Source organism: Rattus norvegicus, chromosome 1, assembly GCF_036323735.1.
Source record: "Rattus norvegicus strain BN/NHsdMcwi chromosome 1, GRCr8, whole genome shotgun sequence".
NCBI classification, from domain to species: Eukaryota; Metazoa; Chordata; class Mammalia; order Rodentia; family Muridae; genus Rattus; species Rattus norvegicus.
This window is the reverse complement of record NC_086019.1, coordinates 93,679,437-93,685,488: the sequence shown is the minus strand read 5'-3', so window position 1 is coordinate 93,685,488 and position 6,052 is coordinate 93,679,437. Positions and strand designations below refer to the sequence as shown.

General features: G+C 51.4%; 1 protein-coding gene across 1 annotated transcript in view; it reads right to left on the bottom strand.

Annotated features, from left to right (window-relative positions):
- The window catches only part of LOC103689966 (MARCKS-related protein-like), a 980,777-nt gene that overhangs the window by 363,151 nt on the left and 611,574 nt on the right, over window positions 1-6,052 (bottom strand). The window lies entirely within an intron of this gene.

Here is a 6,052-nt window from a genome sequence, read left to right as displayed (position 1 = left end):
CCAGGCTGACCATGAGCTCTTCCGTAGCAGAGATGACCTGAGCTTGCTACTGCCAGCTCCTAGGTGCTGGTTTCAGGTGTGTGTCCTGTACCTGGACTATCCTGGTTGAGGGTGGAGCCCAGGGTCCTGATCTGCTGTGCAGGCACACACCACCAACACAGGGGTCTCTCTGTCTAGCCCTGGCTGTCCTGGAACTCCCGCTATACACCAGACTGGCCTCAAATTCACCGCAGTCCTCAGGCCGCTGACTCCCAAGTGCTGAAATTAAAGATGTGCGCCACCACCACACCCCAGCCAACCCCCAAAATTTTTAAGATTTTTTATTTTATGCATATAACTGTTTGGCTTGCATGTATCTTTGTCTACCATGTGCTGCATGCCTGGTACTTAAAGAGGCCAAAAGAAGGTATGGGATCCCTAGGAACTAGAGTTAGAGAGGGTTGTGAGCCACCATGGAGGGCCTGGGAGCCAAGCCCTTAACCACTGCCCGGCTCCCCAGCCCCTCTCACACTCCTGAGTACTCACTGACCACTCTCCTGGACATATCCACGAGCCTCGCTTCTCTGGCTACGGACACTCTGAGACTCTGGGTGTTGGGAAAGACTGTTTCTGCCACCTGCCCTCTGACCTCCAGAGTCCATTTGTGATAGCGTTGTTGGGAGACTCAGGAAAGCCAAGTTCTGCCTTAGGCAGGGGCCCTCAGCTTGGTAGTATATGCCTGTAATCCCAGCACTCAGAAGCAGGAGGAAGATCTCAGTTCAAAGCCAACCTGGGCTTATAAGACCCTGTCTCAAAGACAAGAACACTCAGGCAGGGAAATGGCTCTTGCAGAAGGCCCAGTTTCAATGCCCAACAGCACATGGTGACTCACAGCCATCTGTCCGTGACTACCCTTTTCTGGTCTCCGGGACACCAACATGCAACCGAAACACTCATACACATAAAATTAAATAGATGAGACCACCGTCAGCATTGAACCCTGCTTTGTCCAGCACCCCAGAATACCTCCATTTTCAGTATGGGGCAGTTGCCACTTGTCTTTGACCCTTAAGACTGTGATTGAGAGTGCACCAGAAGTCACAAGTCAGCCTGGTCCGTCAGTGTGGGTCCAGTGCATGGCAGACCCTTAGAGCCACCCAGTCTATAAGGTGTGCTCACCCTTCTCCAGCCTGAGGCTCCTGGGTAGTACAGTGTTGCCTGGGGATGAACCAGTGTGAAGGGATTGATCAAAGTGCTGAGTGGCGTCCGTACGCAGTGAACACCCGTGGTTGAGAGCTGGACACTGGATTACAGGAGAGTCCACCCACACGGGCCTCTGGTCCTGCAGGTCTTACTCTTGGGAAGTTTCAAATTGGTTGTGCTTGCATCAAACTCTCCACGGGTGGGACTGTGGTGAGTACCTGGCCCTGGAGGAGGAAGCTGTGAAGCTGCTCCTTGGAATGGGAACACACCCTTATTATCCTTGCCACATCCTGGGACCAGGAACCCCAGGCCCTAGGGTTTCAAGGTTTAAGGACGGGTGATCCTGAGCACTTCCTGTTTAAGGAGGAGGGGCAACTGATTGCTGGTGTAAAGCTTTATAACACCCCCTTGTTGATGCAGGGGCAATCGGCAGGCCATTGTGACACACCCTCACCTAATTGTGTTCTTCCCTTGTCACAGCCTACCGCCCAGGCATGCATGGATGTATGTGGGGTCCTGTGAGCAAAGAAAACTGTACAGAGGAGAAGCTAGGAGGCCATTTTCTGGCCCGGGAGTCTAGAGGTTAACAGCCAGGATGTTAGTTTAGAAGCAGAAGGAAATAAACTCTGGACTGATGACTGGGTGTAGGCCGAGCTTAGCCCACTAGTCACAGGCCAGTACAGTGCCTCAGTCTGATAAGAGGACAGTCCCTACGTGCTTCGAGGGCGTCCAGCTGCTAGGATGTGGTTGAATGGGGATAATGTTGTTTATAGGAGCTGAGCCCCTGTTCCTGGGAACTCCAGGAAAGACTAAACGAAGCCTCACCATAATCCCGTTTCCAGACAAACATTGACCTCAAGCATGTAGGAGGGACCTTGGCCATATAGCTATCTAACTGGGCCCCTCAGCACCTTGGCTTCCCTGCCCACTGTAATTGTTGACCAGAAATATTTTTGTGAGTTGAAATAACAAAACCCCAGGGCTCGCTGGGCAGTGGCGGTGCAGGTCTTTAATCCCAGTACTCCGAAGGCAAAGGCGGGCAAATCCCCAGGGGTTGGATATCAACCTGGTCTACACAGAGAGTTCCAGGACAGCAAGGGCTACATAGACCCTGTCTCAAAACAAAACTAAATAAAATGGCAGGATTGGAGTAAGCCCCTGAGGGTGCCTTTTCTTCAGGTGAGAAGAGGGAAGGACCCAGGAGTGCCTGCAGCAGTGAGGGGAAGGATCCTGACATGAGAAGGGCAGGTGGAAATGGCTTCCCACCAGCCTGGGCTTACACGTGACAAAAGGAAGGACACAACTTCCGTAAGCTTGAGACTTCCAGAAAGGCAAGTGAGGGGAAGGGTAGGAGTCTGGTATCCTATGTGTACAGAGACAAGGTCGTGTCCTCTCCCACCTACCATTCTCCCACTCCGAGACAGCACAATGGGACATTCCTCATCTCCAGAGTACAGAAGCCCTGCTGCCTCAGGGCCTACTAGCTACACCCTAGGGAGGCCAAGGCAGAGGTTCAACACCAATTCCAATCCCCTCCCCCTACCCTCCCACCCCCCACCCCCGTGCCCTGCCGAGAGGAGGGTTAAAGATAAGAGTTGACATTACTGAACACTGCCTGTTCAGGGCAAGCAGGTTCTGCAAAGACATTTACTTTACGAGATAAGAAATTTGGGTTTTGGGGTTGGGGATTTAGCTCAGTGGTAGAGCACTTGCGCAAGCGCAAGGCCCTGGGTTCAGTCCCCAGCTCCGAAAAAAAGAAAAGAAAAAAAAAAAAAAAGAAATTTGGGTTTTTAACACTTTATTATTTGGGGACTGACATGGAGCCCAGGATCTTGTAGTTGCTAGACAAGCACTCTACCACTGAGCCACACCCCAGCCCCTCCCTGGGGGATTCTAGGCAGGGACTCTACTACTGAGCCACACCCCCAGCCCCTCACTGGAGGATTCTAGGCAGGGGCTCCACCACTGAGCCACACCCCCAGCCCCTCACTGGGGGATTCTAGGCAGGGGCTCTACCACCGAGCCACACCCCCAGCCCCTCACTGGGGGATTCTAGGCAGGGGCTCTACCACTGAGCCACGCCCCCAGCCCCCTCACTGGATTCTGGGAAAGTGCTCTACCTACCACTGAGCCTTAAGATCCGTCACTTAGTATGTACATGTGCTTTGTGTGTGCATGTAGACACTGGAGCACAAGGAAGTCAGAGTGTGCTTTGTACTTGTGTGCATGTATGCATGTATGTAGACACACATTGGTCCTTTTTACCACAAGACAAGAGCTCTTTCCCTTTTTAAAGACTTGTTAGTTCTGTGTGCATCCAAGTGCCAGCAAAGGCCATGAGGCCTTTCATTTCTAGAAACAGGAGGTCTAGAGATGGCTGTGAGTTGACCTTGTGGGCACTGAGAGTTGAATCTGGGCCTCTGGAAGTGTTAGTGCTCTTAACTGCTGAGCCATCTCTCTGGTCCAGACAAATCTTGTTTGCTCTGTGTGTGTGCTGGACTGGCTGGTCTGTGAGAACCTGTATTCTCTCTCTGCCTCTCATCTCACCTCAGGACACTGAGATTACAGACATGTGCTGTCTCAGCCAGCTCTACAGAGCGGTCAGTTGTGTGGCTTTTTGTTTTGTTTTGAGACAAAGTCTTATATATCCCTGGCTGGTCTCAGTCAAACTCACAGATGACCACTCGCCTCTGTCTCCTGAGTGCTGGCGTCAGAGACACACACTGCCACACAGGCCGGTTTGTTTTCTTAAACATAGATCTTCTTTCTTTCTTTTTTTTTTTAAGAGTTTTCAAAACTTACCTTAATAAGGGTTCTCAAATGCATCATAGATTTTCTTTAAAGTAGATTTGTGTCTGTGAGTGTATGCCATGGACACCTGTGCAGGTCAGGAGAGGATGTCAGATTGCCAGATCCATGCAGTTCCTGGTGCGAGTTCAGGGAAACTCAACTCGGGTCTTCAGAGCGCATGCTCCTAACCACTGAGCCATCTCTACAGCCCCTCAAGCCATCTTTTCTCTTTTAGGTTTGTGTGTGATTGTTTTGCTTGTTTGTTTGTATGTATGTATGTATGTGCACCATATGCATGCCCCGTGCCCATGGAGGTCAGAAAAGGATACCTGTGGATGCTGAGAGTTGAGCAAATGCTCTTATCTTAACCATTGAGCCATCTCTGGCCGCTCAACTTGATGTTTTGAGACAGGGTCTTACTGTGGCGCTCATGCTGTCTTCTAACGGTGGGTGTGACCCTCCCATCGCTCCTTCCTTCCTTTTCCCAGTGCTTGGATTATGGGCCTCGCAGTGTGCTAGGCGAGTGTTAACCTTCACAGGGGTAATTGAGGTGTACCTGTCCTCAACCCCTATGATCTGCTAGCACAGCACTGCCCGGTCAGAGGTAAACCAATTCACCAAACGACAGGACACACCACTCTGAGTCACTTGTCTGGGTGAGGAGCAGAGCAGACAGGGTCCCACCCTCTTGGAATTTATGTTCTGCCTGGACAGGCTTTCTCTCCTGTTCTGTAAGGAGCTGTGGCCTCAACCGCCAGCACTGTTCACACAGCCCCTCCCCGTCACCCATGGTGATACAGACCAAAGGTCCCCCACTCCCTCCGTACCTCTGCCTCTCCCTCTTATCTAACCCTCCCACCCCCACTTCCTCAGAGATCCTTGGGTGGCCTCCCTGCCTTTGCACCTGTGAACCCTTGTACCCACCACAATATCTTCAGTGTTTCTCGGGGTAGCCCTGGCTGTCCCAGAACTTGTTCCATACACCAGACTGGCCTCAAACTCTGCCTGCCTTTGCCTCTGGAGCCTGGGTCATCAGGCCTGGTCCACTTCTAACTTTAAAGTTTTTATTTTACTGAGGATTTAACCTAGGGCCACACATATGCTAGGCAAGTGCTCTATCACTGAGGGAAAGCCCTCCTCCAACACCCCTTTTGTTCCTTTGGGACAGGGTCTTGCTAACGTGTACAGACTGGCCTTGTTTGTTTGTAGAGTCTTGAAATTACAAAACAATACAGCATGCTGGCACGGTGGCATACCTGTGTGGCCTGCACTTACACAGCAAGCCTGAAGGCAGCCTGGACTATCGGAGACCCAGCCTGCCTCAAAACCACAAGCAAACATCTGCAATGAGGTTTTCACTTTAACAATCCAACCTCTATTTAAAAAAAAAAAATAGCTAGGCAGTGGCGGTGGACACCTGCAATCCCAGCACCTGGCAGTTCCAGGACAGGCAGGGCTACACAGAGTAACCTTGTCTCAAACAACAATAAATCCAAGCCCTCCCCAACATACCACACAATTAACACCCCACTGTTTTTCTCCTTGCCTTTACTCCTTTGGTTGGTGGAGTGGGTGTTGGGTTTTGGATACAGAGTTCACTGTTACTGAAGACAGTGCTTTGCTGTATATTGACTTATAGGCCAGTTAAGTCCACATGAAAGAAAGAGGGTGGTGGGTACTAGAAAGATGACTCAGAGATGAAGAGCACTGGCGGCTCTTCCAGAGGACCTGGGTTTGGTTCCCAGAGCCTACACGGTGGCGGTGGCTCACAACTCTAACTCCAGCTCCAGGGACCCTACACTCTTCTGGCCTCTGCAGGCGGCAGGCATGAATGCACATACAAACACAGGCAAAGCATCATCATGTGTAAGAATTAAAATGTAGGGGCTGGGGATTTAGCTCAGTGGTAGAGCGCTTGCCTAGCAAGTGCAGGGCCCTGGGTTCGGTCCCCAGCCCCGGGGGTGGGGGGAGAATTAAAATGTAAAGAGCTGTGGTACTGGAAGGTGGTTAGGAGCATTCGTTGTGGTGGTGGCTCAAAACCGCCTGTAACTACAATTCCAGGGAAGGCCTCCACAGACAC